This window comes from Peromyscus maniculatus, chromosome 8 (genome assembly GCF_049852395.1).
Source record: "Peromyscus maniculatus bairdii isolate BWxNUB_F1_BW_parent chromosome 8, HU_Pman_BW_mat_3.1, whole genome shotgun sequence".
NCBI lineage: Eukaryota > Metazoa > Chordata > Mammalia > Rodentia > Cricetidae > Peromyscus > Peromyscus maniculatus.
The window spans coordinates 5,147,506-5,160,656 of NC_134859.1; the positions used below are offsets into that span (position 1 = coordinate 5,147,506).

At 47.1% G+C, this 13,151-nt stretch overlaps 1 protein-coding gene across 2 annotated transcripts in view; it reads left to right on the top strand.

Moving 5' to 3' along the window:
* The first annotated feature begins 11,634 nt into the window (after nt 1-11,634).
* The window catches only part of Emp2 (epithelial membrane protein 2), a 44,081-nt gene continuing 42,564 nt past the window's right edge, over nt 11,635-13,151 (top strand). Inside the window, exon 1 of one of the 2 annotated variants that reach the window (XM_006983915.4) lies at nt 11,635-11,781. The gene's annotated coding sequence lies outside the window, so the exon portion shown is untranslated. Of the gene's footprint in view, nt 11,793-13,151 lie in introns of both variants that reach the window. The other variant, XM_076577888.1, reaches the window with a different exon arrangement.

Here is a 13,151-nt window from a genome sequence, read left to right on the forward strand (position 1 = left end):
GGACCTGAGGTTGGCTGTTTGAGGGAGATTTCCATGGCCTTAGAGCCTAAGAGATAATGCAAAGCTCCCCAGTGATCTTGGAAAGAAAACACATGTAGCAACAAGCAGGGTAACAAGTAGAACTTTCCAGCATTGGTTAACTTGTTCCATGAGATAAGAAATGTGAGGATGCCTTTATTCACTACTGTGGTCCCAGTGTGAGACACACAGAGGAGTCACACTAGGTATACATTTAGTGAATGACTGTGGACAAAATGTCATTTCCTTGAGACATTGTCTGATAGAGGGAAGTATTTTGTTTTGAAAAATTAGAAATATTTACAGAACACAAAGGATACTCTCACTGGCTGAAGGAAGTATATTCATGATAATGCCAAAGATGTCTAGTACCAAAGACTGCCCACTCCTGGACATTTTTTTTGGACAGAATTTCATGTATCCCAGATCCCAGGCTGGACTCAAACTCACTATGTAGCAGAAAATGTCCATTTGTTTTCCATCCTAAGGCCTCCAACTCCAAGTTCTAAGATTACAGGCATGTATCATGTGAACACAGCTTATGAGATGAGATTATAGGCATGCACCATATGAACACAGCCTATGTGATGTAATTATAAGCACGTACCATCACACAGTTTATGGAATGTGATTACAGGTATGCACCAAACCCCACAACTTATGGGATTCGATTACAGGCATGAACCATCACACACAGTTTATGGGCTGTAAGGCTCAAACCCAGGGCTTCATGCATGCCAGATAAAGTACTCTATTAATGAGTCACATCTCCAGCTTAGGTTTTTTTTTTTTTTTTTTTTCTCTTTTTCAAGACTTTCAGTATCACACTGCTCTTTCTCAAAGAAACAGCCTCCTCACTGGGCTGAGGGACACCCCGGAGCTCCCTCTCCTAAGCCATCCTGGTCTCCAGATATTTGTGTCGTGGTGAGGTTGATGGTGGTGGACAGGCCACCTCAGGCCCACTGCCTGCTTCCTGATATCCTCTCTACTTCAGAGAACTTGAAGTCAGGGAGAAGCTTAAGGTCTGGCCCGATGGTGCCAAAGATGCTGATGAATGTGGAAGCCAGAGTCAGAGCAGCGGGTATTTTGGGTACATGTGCCCAGTAATGACACCAGGGAAGCCCTGGATACCTCTTGTATTTCACAGTAAACATGTGTCCTGTATCTGTTACTGTCATAGCTTTAGAGGAAACAGGCCAGCCCAAGGCAGCATGCTTTGAGGCTATGTCTCCAGGGGCTGGGAAATTCTGTAATCACTGTCTTTGAAAATTATCAGACCTTTTTGTCATAAGTCAAGCATGCACTATCATACTGTTAATCTTCCTGGTTGAATTTCTGAACTTTATGGGAGGGAAATCACAAGACAGCCATTCAGAACCAAACCCCACAGTCGCCCATTCCCATGAGTGTTACCTAAACTGCCAGTCTACGATGCCTCGCAGCATGTAGAGTGCTCTCCTAGTAGGCACAGGACCCTGGTTCCATACCCAGCACCACAGAAGCGGGGCATCCTCATGCCTGTCTGCAATCCCAGCACTCGGGAGGTGGAGTCAGGAGGGTCAGAAGCTCAACACCATCCCTGGCTACAGAGGGAGTTAGAGGCCAGCCTGGGCTACATGCGTCCCTACTCAAAAAAGCAAAAACAAATAAACAAAGACCAGAGCTAGTGGGAGACCTGTGCAGGCAAGGCTGAGGAAAGCTGAGTGTACAGAGGGTGATTCCTCAGCTCTGCTTCCCTCTTCCCTGAGACTGGGCGGCTTTCAGAGAGAGGTGGCTTCATCGTGTGATAATTGATAACAGCTGTCAACTTGACAGACTCTAGGGTCACCCAGGAGACCAACCTCTGAGCACGTCTGTGATGGACCTTCTAGACTGGGTTAACTGAAGTGGGAAGAGTCACCTTAAAATAGGTGGCACTGTCCCATAGGCCGATTAAAAAGGGAAAAGGAAGCTGAGTGCCAGCATTTCCCTCTCACACTCCTGACTGGATGCAGGGTGACCGGCAGCCGGCTTATGTCCCAGTCATGGCGGACTGTACCTCAGACTGTGATCCAAATAAGTCCTTCCTCCACTAAGCTGTGCTGTCAGACATCTTGTTACAGCAAAGAGAGAAGTGATGGACACGACCAGCCTTTGTTCCCAAGTAAAGAAGACATGGACCATGTGTCTCATTCAGTCCATGACATGGGACACACGACACATGCAGGAGGTATGGACACTCGTGAGCGATGGGGATTGGGATGTACAATCTTGCTTATGTCAATGGGTGCAAAGGCGACATCCGGAACTCAGCCTCCAGATCTGAGTCACCGGGGCTTATTCTAGTCTTTGTGTGTCAGTTATCTATTGCTGTGTAACAAATTGCCCCACAATTTAGTGTTCCCCAAGCAACCAACACACGTCCATTACCTCACAGTTTGAGTGTGTGAGCAGGGCTTAGCTGAACCCTCTACCTCAGTTTCTCACAAGGGTTCCATCGAGATGTTGGCCACAGCTGGGGTCTTATCTGAAGTTTCAGGTGGGGGAAGGATTCATTCCAAAGCTCACATGATGTTGGGGCATTGTGGTCCTTTAAGGGGGTTGGGCTGGCTTGGCAGTGGTGGCGCATGCCTTTAATCCCAGAACTTGGGAGGCAGAGGCAAGCAGATCTCTGTGAGTTTGAGACTACCTGGTCTACAGAGTGAGTTCCAGGACAGCCAGGCTACCCAGAAAAACCCTGTCTTGAAAAACTACAAAAGGGGATAGGATGGTTAACTGTTCTTGGTTGGGTGTTGGCTGAAGCATCCATCAATCTTTACCAAGAGGGATCACTAGGAAGCTAGCTCAGAAGCATGCAAGCCTAGAAGGCAGCAGAGAGCTGACTGGTGAGACAGATGTCACAGTGTTTTGCAACTTAGCCTAGTGACGCCCATCACATTTAGTATGCTCACTAGAACTAAGTCATAATATCCAGTCTGCTGTTGGGGAAGATGAATGCACATGGACATGAATGCCAGGCACCTTGGGCATCAGAGGTCAGCATAGCAGCCTAGACACCAAACTGTTCCAAAGAAATGGTTCCTGTATGGCATCTGCGAGGACTCAACTCCCCAACCATGATGTTTGACCCACATGCATATTTGATTATTCCTTAGTGACATTGTGAACCTAAATCCCAGTTACTTTAAAATCTCTGTCCTTTTTGACAAGGACCTATGCTGTCTTCCCCAAGACCTAGTCTGCTAGCGAGTCTGTGTGATGGTTCCTACTCATGACCAACTTGATGGCACCAAGAACCATCTAGGACACAAAGCTCTGGGCATTCCTGTCAGGGACTTTCTAGATTGTGTTACCTGAGGCAGGAAAACACACACTGAATGTAGGCAGCACCTCTTGGTGGGCTGAGGTCCCACCCTGAATACGGAGAAGGGGACCGAGCACCAGCGTCCACCTCACGCTGCTTCCTGACTGTGGGCTCAGTGTGACCAGCTGCCTCACACTCCTGTTGCCATGGCTCCCCATCATGGCAGTTTCGAGATGGCTAGTTGAGATGACCCAGTTTCACAGGCTACTCAAATAAGGACTTGAGATAAGCCCTGGACTTTGGCATTATGCAGAGACTAGACAACAAATGATATAGCCACCTTTTCTAGAACTTGACAATTAACCCAACATTTTTCTTTTCAGAATAAAGATGCCTACCCTCACAACCAGCAGGAAGCAATTTTAAGAACATGACACCCACATTCTCAAAGAGGTGGGGTGGGGTGGGTGGTTTTTGGTCTTTCAATGGGTTTTGGGTTTGGGATAATTTTCATTGTTTAGGAGGGTTGGTTACAAGTTGTTGTTGTTAATGGTTAGGAAAAGGACTAAACAATGGAGATTAGATTTAAGGTTCTTGTTTGAAAAAGAGATAAATAGAAATGATAGAATAGAGGGTAGATTATTGAATCTACTCTGAAAAGTAAAGAGGGGATATAGATGTGATATAGATAAAAAGGTAGATTATTGAATCTATTTTTAAAAGACAATTGCTAGTTTTAAATACTTTACATTGGATTGGATTTTTATGTATTGTATACAAATTATATATTGAGATTGAGATTGTTAGAAAATGCTGTATGTATTTTTTCTAATCTTGTTCAGAATATTGTACTTAGTTCATTTAACAACATAATGCAATTTGCTAATCCTTGAACATTATTATTACCAACTATTAGGATATAAGGAAATAAAAGTTAGTATTTAGTCACTATAATTGAACTTGTAGTCACATTAGGTGTTTTCAAGGTTAAGCAGAGATATATTTTAGATAGACAGGTCATCTTCAAACCCTTCAGAGATCTACAGAATATGACATTTAAAATGTTTTAATAACTTAGATTTTTTTTTCTTTTTTTATGACTATGAGACATGTCGGCTCCTGGCAGCACCAGTCTACTTCAGAGAAGATATGGGCATTGAAGAAAATGCATATGGAATTAACTTTCACTTTGGCAAAAGTTAGCCACCGGGCAATAAAGTGCCCTTGAATTGATTGCTGACAGTCTGCTATCCAAAATGGACAGACAGGACACAAAACAAAGGACTACTGATCCTTGCCAAGACAAGTGTGGCTGTGGCTTTAGCAACAGGCATTCTTTGAGGCCAGGACAATATGGCACCATCGCTGTGTGGCTTTGCAATCCGGAAAAAGTACAGTGCCCCTTTCTTCGAAGGCAGCTGAACAGGCAGTGGACCCATGGCTTCTGGTGTGCAGTGGAACAGTAGCTGAACAGTTATTCTTGAAAGAGTAACTAGGCTAATGGAGTCTAACCTCTCAATGGTAGACTGGCATTTAATAAAAAAGATGAAGTCACCCACAAGCCAAGAAGAATGAACAGCCAAATTCCAAAAACATCAACAATTTTCAGAATTTAAAATCCTGAATCATGACAGGACATTGGTGGAATTGGTGGAATTCAGGTTTATCTGGTACATGGAATACTCACACTGAATGTGAGGTTGAACTGTTGACCTTGTGTACATCCTACTTCACAAATGAGTCTGTCAGATACGCTAAGCCTATAGGCTGAACATGATGCCCCAATGGTGTAGAGAAACCTCAGGTGACTGTCCAGGCAGCTGGCTGTTTCTGTCAACTCACATTTTTTTGGAAGTCACTTCTTTGCACTTCCTGTTTTACTAGGTAATATTACCTCACACTGGGAACCAAAATAAACTCTTCCTTAAGTTGTTTATGTCACATATTGTCATAGCAACAAGACAAGTAACTAATATGGGCTGTTTAAGGCCATAATCAGATCTGCCCCAGGCGTGGATAACTCTGTGTGTTCCTCTTGAAAGTAAAGAAGAGCCAACAGAAACATGGACCAGAAACTGACAGGCCTCTTCAATGTGTCAGCTGGAACATGACTAGTGAGAGACCATTGCACTCTCTAGCTCTCTTTCTTTCTCTCTTGTGAGATAGTGTCTCACTATGTAGCCTTGTCTGGCCTGGAACATATTATGTAGATCAGACTGGCATGGACTGGCCCATCGGGGGTACCACAACCGTAGGAGAACCAGGGCTTGGGTAGTCAGGAAGGGAAAGATTCGAAGAATGACAGACAGACACACACTCAGAAGTGGTTTGAATCTGTTGTAATTTTACTTTTGCAAATCAGTAGTTTATTTACAGAAAAAAAAAACTATCAAGTCATACAAGGAACAACAAGAGCTTGGCAATAATTTAATTACATCATCTTTAAAAAAAACAGCAAGCACACAGTTATTAATCGGCGCTAGACATATCCTTTCACCCACAAGACCTTTATGACCTGAAAAGCAGTCTGTGTTTTTTAAACTTAGTACAGTCCCTAGACTTGTGAAGGCTTCTTTGCGGTTTCGGCTGTGTCCTTCATCTTTATCTCAGCAGCTCGCTATTTTATTATGAACTTCTACTTTTCTGGTTCTCATGACCCATTTAGCCAATTTGGATGCTGTAGATCCTCCCTAAGTATTTCTTTAGTTTTTTTTATTTATTTCTATCACATATCTCTTTTAATATAAAACCTTTTTACCTGCTGGAATATGGACTCTTATACTTTTACGCCTGGAAGGGGAAAGGGTTCTGCTGTAGTCCTTAAATTTCCCATGCTGAACTTCCTCAACAGAGGGGCCCACCATCTGTCTCCTATGAGATAATGTCTTCTGTCATAAATCACTTTAGTTGGGATTCCTAAAGGATTCCTAGTGGGTGAGTGTTCATTCCCTAGAAGTGTCTGAACTATTATACTTTCTTTATCTAGTGGCTTGGGGTCTTAAAAAATAGCTCATTTTGTTATATTTAATTAAGATCCATGTCCAGCTTCCCCTTTCCTCCATAGTTCACAACCCAAGCATTCATTAATTTTGGCTGTGTTTTATAGATTAATTAGAACATTATCAGAAAAGCAGTTATACAGAACCCATAGCCCAGGGAGCTCATGATCTGTGAAGCATGTCTCCTTCGAGAAGGAGGCATAACACGGGCACTCTGCCAGGGACCTCCAGGGAGCTTAGTCCCGTGGGACACGTATCTCCTGTCCTATTATAGTCATAATTGTTTATGTCACACAGACAACACTGGAGTTGGTGTGACATTTTTTTGTTTTTAAGATCTGTCTACCTCTGTCTCTTGAGGGCTGGGATGTGAGGCATGAACCACCAAGCCCGACTGGTCCCTTATTTAAGAAGAAAATGTGTGGTGTGGTGTGTGTGTGTGTGTGTGTGGTGTGTGTTGTGGTGTGGTGTGATGTGGTGTGGTGTGTATGCGTGTGTGGTGTGTGTGTGGCGTGCTGTGCTGTGTGTGTGTGGTATGGTGTGGTGTGATGTGTATGTGTGGTGTGGTTTGGTGTGATGTGTGTGTGGTGTGGTGTGGTGTGTGTGTGTGGTGTGATGTGGTGTGGTGTGTGTGTGGTGTGATGTGGTGTGGTGTGTGTGGTGTGGTGTGCTGTGTGTGTGTGGTGTGGTATGGTATGGTGTGATGTGTATGTGTGGTGTGGTTTGGTGTGATGTGTGTGTGGTGTATGTGGTGGTATGTGTGGTGTGTGTGTGTGTGGTGTGATGTGGTGTGGTGTGTGTGGTGTGGTGTGCTGTGTGTGTGTGTGGTGTATGTGGTGGTATGTGTGGTGTGTGTGTGTGTGGTGTGATGTGGTGTGTATGGTGTGATGTGGTGTGGTGTGTGTGGTGTGGTGTGCTGTGTGTGTGTGTGTGATGTGGTGTGTGTGGTGTGATGTGGTGTGGTGTGTGTGGTGTGGTGTGCTGTGTGTGTGTGTGTGGTGTGGTGTGTGTGGTGTGATGTGGTGTGGTGTGTGTGGTGTGGTGTGCTGTGTGTGTGTGTGTGTGTGTGTGGTGTGGTGTGGTGTGTGCATCTATCTCTGTATGTGTATGTGCACGTGTGTGTAAGGACACACAGAGGGGCCAGAAGAGGCTGTCAGATGTCTTCCTCTATCTTTCTCCACTATTCCTTTGGAGCTTTCACTAGGTTAGAAGCCAGCAACCCACAGCAATCCTCCTGTCTCTGACCCTCTGAGCTGCAGTTATAGGTGTTTCCAGAGACACCCAGCTTGTTACATGGGTGCTGGGACCCAAGCCCCAGTCCCCATAATTACAGATTAAGTGCCCTTTACCACTGAGCCTTATCTATAGCCTCTCTATCTCTCCCCAACTCTGAGCCAACACCTCATGTTGTCATTCTCCATGGCTTTCCAAATCTTTAGATGCCCTATCTCCAAGCAAGATGATCCTGTTATTAACTAGCTCTTGACATGTAGCCAAGAAGCTTAGCGGCATACAGAAATGGCTGTGTGAATCTCACCCACCTCTCTGCAGCTCTGGGCCTCAGCGGGGACCCTGCAGCTTGCCCAGAGTAGTTATACTCCAAGCTGCTTTCATTTTTCTGGGTCAGTTGGGTACCAGAATGCTATTTTGCTCATGAAAATGGCAAAAATGTGACAGGAGCAATCTACTGCCCAAAGGCTTGCCATCTTTCCCAAGTGACTTGTTCATTGGTTGAAGTAAATCACGCGGTCCAGTTGGAGCTCAAGCACTAGTCACAGGTGGAAGAATGTGCCCTGCCCACCTAAGACAGAGAGTGGGCGTGTGTCTACATCATCAGTGTTGGGAGTGAGAACTCTCCGGAACATACCTTCACTTTCTCCCCCACACCATGTTGTGCTCTCAGGTTCATTATTGAAATACCAGGAGCAAGCATACAGCCTTTATAAGGCAGGCTTCTGCCTCTCCCCTGAAGAGAGCTGTGTAGTTACAGAGAAAATAAAGGCCAGCAAGCTACAGGTGAAGGGAACGGGTGGGTGGGGCTCCTCGGAGGGTCCGGAAAAGCAAGCGAAGAGATTCAGCCCGCCCATTCCTTTCTTCCATCCTGTTCTGGTTCTTCCCAATTCAGGGCACACCCATCAGCAGGAGGCCCTGGAGAAGATACAGGGAGGAGGCAACACCCAACTCTCTCCCGGGGAGATCTTGGTCCGTTTGCAGCAATTCTGCCTGAGCTCCGATAGCAGTCTGCTCTAGGCTGGCCTGCTGCCACTGATCTGTTGCCCTTTGCAGTAGACCCAAGCCTGGGCTTGTAGTCCTTCAGTCAACACCATCTGGCTGCAGTTTACTAACACTTTTATTTTGGTGTGTTTATATTTGTAAGTTTCTCCTCTATTTTTGGAGGATGCCACTGGCTTCCTGTTTGGCAACTGTGGAGTTTCCTTTCAAATCAATATATTCAAATAAACAGTTTATGTTATTTGGCAAAGAAAGGGTAAAAGGGGGGTTGATGCAGTCACCTGGGTTCAAATCCACACTCTGTCATTCCTATAGAGCCTTTGGACAGGGTCCTTCCATAGCTCCCGAGTCTCGGCTTCCTGGATAAAGTGAGGCTGTCTGTTGCAGGACTGTTGGGTTGCATTACAGCTGGTGTTTGCCAGGCAGGGGACAGAGCAGCAGGTAGAGGGCTTGCCTAATATCCTGAAGCCCTGGGTTCCATCCCCAACACCACATAAACCGAGCATGGGGTGCACGCCTATCATTTTGGGGTAAAGGCTCGGAGATCAGAAGTTCAAAGTCATCCTTGGCTACATAGTAACAAGTTGGTGGACAGCCTGGGCTACATGAAACTTTGTCTCAATAACAACAATAATAAGCTAATGTTGGTAAAGTATTTGACACATGGCTAATGCTTATTAAATGATAGTAGCCACGGGAACTCTCCCTTCTGGTAAAACCTTTGGGTTTTCTGTTTTCCAGATGACCGTGGGACAGAGAGGCCTCAGCTCTAAGCAGCGCCTCCTGTCCCCCGTGCGGGACTCTCTTACTTGGGGAATGAGTTCATTAGCCTTGCCCATGCAAGTGAGATCCTAGACCAACTGTATCAGCTGGAGGCCCGAAGGAGTGACCCTTTGGATGTGAGGTCTCATGTCTTGCAAGGAGTCCCTAACTTAGACCCAATGAGAGCTTCCCTCTACAGAGCCCGGCAACCAGATTTTAAAATGATACTTGTGAACACTGAAACGTAACAACCTGGCTCAGGGTGGTAGGGGTGGTGGTGTTTGCCATGTGTAACCCTAGCACTTAGAAGGTTGAGAGGCAGGAGGGTTGAGAGTTTAAGGGCAGCCTGGGCTATATAGCAAGACCTTGTTTCAAAAAATAATAAACAAATAAAATAAATTAGGTGGATGGCAAGATGGCTGTCATAGTTAGCTCAGCTGTCAACTTGACACAAATCCAGAGAACATTGGGAAGAAGGAATAGTGACTGGACAATTGCCTCCATCAGAATGTCTGTAGGCATGTTGGTGGTGTATTTTCTTGACCATCACTGTGGGCAGTGCCATCCCTGGGCAGGTGGGCCCAGGCTAAATAAGGTAGCTGAGCAATCCAGCCAGCAGGGCTCCTCCATAGCTGGGCATCAGTTCCTGCCCTCAGGTTCCCACGCTGAACTCCTGTGTCCCTCAGTGATGAACTGGTCCCTGAAGTGTAAAGTGAAATCAACCCTTTCCTCTCCAAGTTGTTTTTGGTCCTGGTGTTTATCACAGCAACAGGCTAAGGGCACTTGCCACTAAGTGTGAGGACCCGAGTTCTATACCCAGGATCTGTATGGGTATTCTCTCTGATCTCCATGTGTGAGATCCACACACACAAGTGAATAAATAAATGAGTAAATGTAATAAAAAAAATATCGGAAACAGGTAGAAATAAGTGAACCAGAAAAATGGCTCAGTAGGTAAAGGCACTTGCCACTGAGCCTGACCACCCCTAGAAACAACATAGAGGAGAAAATCAACTCTACAAGTTGTCCTCCATATGTGTAAGCGCACACACACACACACACACACACACACACACACACACACACATAGAGCTTAAAAAAATGAGTTAAAAAAGAAAGAATACAGTGCCAATCGAGACCACACAACCATGTTTAAGTTCCCATTTGTTGTCAGAGGCAAAATCAAGACACCTTTTATTTTTGGTTTGTACAAGGAACACAAACCTGTGAAATTAGACATCTAAAACGACTCTGTATCTGGGCCCTGGATCTGAATGTTTTCAATTTTAAAATATCCCCTTCAACACATAGAATGGGGCTCAGGGCCCTGGTTTATTTACAGAGCCTCCTAAGAGCCTTCTGGACTGTCCAGATGAGAAACTAAGGCAAAGAAAAAAGGTAGTTATAGGTCTTTTGGTTATTTTCAGGAATAGTAAGTTCTTTGGGAGTGATTTGTGTGAGGGTGTATGTACATGTATTAATTTGGGGAGGTTGCAGAAAGGAACTGGAAGAGGGGTCATTGGGGTGGAACCCATGTGCCAGGTAAGCCTGGGACCATGAAATCCCATCCCCGGCCTTCTTTTTAATTTTTGAGTCAAAGTTACTAAGTATCAAGGACTGGCTTTGAATTCATTTTGTGGTCCACACAGGCCTTGAACTTGGATCCTCTATTTCTCAGTAGCTGGGATTTACAGGCCTGGCCAGACTTGGAGGAATCTTTTTTTTTTTTAATGATTTATTTATTTTTATTATGTGCACTGGTGTTTTGCCTGCACATATGTCCGTGTGAAGGTGTCAGAACCCCTGGAATTGGAGTTACAGACAGTTGTGAGCAGCAGCTGGGAATTGAACCTGGGTCCTCTGGAAGAGCAGCCAGTGCTCTTAACCTCAGCCATCTCTCCAGCCCGACTTGGCAAAAATCTTAAGATTGGTCCTGATGATGGTCTTACCTCAGTGGAGGAACTCTAATTTTTCCGTTACAGCTACGCAGCCTCTCCAGGAGCCAGGGGAAGCATAAGCATTGCTTTTAGGCCAAGTTCCCACCATGCCTTCCGTTTCCATCAGAGGAAACTGAGGCAGGAGACTATTAACAAATAGCTAGGTAAGTTAGTAAGAGAACCCGAGAGGGGTGTTAGTGAGGAAGCGGGAATCACGGGGTCCCAACCCTTGACAGAGAAGAAGGGAGGGAGACAGATGAGGAGGAGAGCGATGTCTCCAGGAGAAGACTTCCAGCTCCCGTGAACTTTGTGAGTGGCGCAGGGTGGCCGGCAGGGGTTAGGGGTCCCCGGCAGTCTCCGGCGGTCCCGCCCCCTGGATCGGCCGGCTCCTGACATCACAGCCCGGGAGGCGGGCTCCGGAGAGGGCGGCGGGGAGGAGGCTCGGCGGCCCGGAGGGTGGAGGAGGCCGAGCCGTCCCAGCCCGAGCTTCAAAACAGTCGGCGCCTCACCCCGCGCACAGCCCGCCACTGCGTCCAGACGCCCGCGCCCGGTGAGTTGGGGGTGCGTCCGGGGGCAGCAGTGATGTCGGGGTTCTGGGCTGACAGGGGAGCGGTCTGTCCTCTTTAGGCACCCGGACAGGCCCGGGGATTCGTGGGTGACAGGGAGGGGCCGGGGTGCGGTCTGTGCGGCAGCCCCGCTGCTCTTTCTCTAGACCTCTGGGGCGCAGGCCTCCCTTTTCGGACCCCCAAGGCCACCGTGCCACTCCTGGGTGGCATCCGTCGCCTTTTGCACCCAAGCGGGCGGGAAAAGTTTGGGGAAGAGTCAGGGCGGCTCCCCTCTCCACCACCTCTGGCCCAACGCTCTGAAAGTCCAGGGTGGCCAGCCCACTTGTCGCTTGTGGTACACAGCGTCAGATCTCCAAGCAGTGCTAAGCAAGCAGATCTGCTGCGCACAGATCCTGGGTCCGTGGGTCCCCGTGGGCCGCTCGCTCCTCCGGACCTGGGCTCCGTGGCGCCCCACAGCGGCGAGGGGCAGCTTCCTTGGGTTCTTAACCGGCTGGGGGAAGCACCAAGGACGCCCCTCTACCTGCTCTTACCTACTGTGGCAGATCTGAGGACTTTAAAGGGAAGGAGGCATGCCATCCATGATTCCACGCGAAGAGGAAGTATACCTGGATGTGCATGTCGGTCTTGGAGAAGGACTGAAGCTTCTAGCTCAGTTCAGGAGGTCCCCACTCTTATGAGGTACCTTGAATCTGCAACTTCAAAGACAGACTTGTCGGTAGTGGTGGTTGCCAGGGGATGGAAATGAGTGGGATTTGGTAATGTTTAACAGGTAAAGTTTTGGTTGAGAATGATGGAAAGTTTTGAGTATAGTGGTAAGGGTTATTCAATATTGCTGGTTCACTTCGGGCCATGGCCTTGTACAATTACAAATGGTTTAAATGATAAATACTATGTGTGTTTTACCACAATGAGAGGTATGGGAGACACCTCTAGCCTCCTCTGCTTGGTCATTCTGAATCAGAGAGAAATCCCAGAACCTGGGCATGGAGGCTGCCCACCTCTCCCTGGAATGTCATTTTCAAATAAGGGTGGAAGTTCCATCGAGTAGATCCATGCAGGTTACTGGGGAAACCCAGGGGAAAAGGAGGTGGAAAGCCCGTGGGGGTATGCCATGGGCTCCACGTGCCTCCTCCTCCCCTCGCCTCCTCCTCCCCTCCTCCCAGGAAGCCTTATCCTGGGCTGCCCCCAGCACAGCACACCTGTTGAAGGTGGAGAAACCTGGCCCAGAGACCTGGCAGAGTTAGGTACTCAAGGCTGGGAAGCCAGAACTTCTCTCTGTCTTCCTGTGTCCTCCCTCATTCCCACCAGGAGATACCTCAGTGGGCTGCAGAAAGTGGGGCGAGACCCTTTAGAG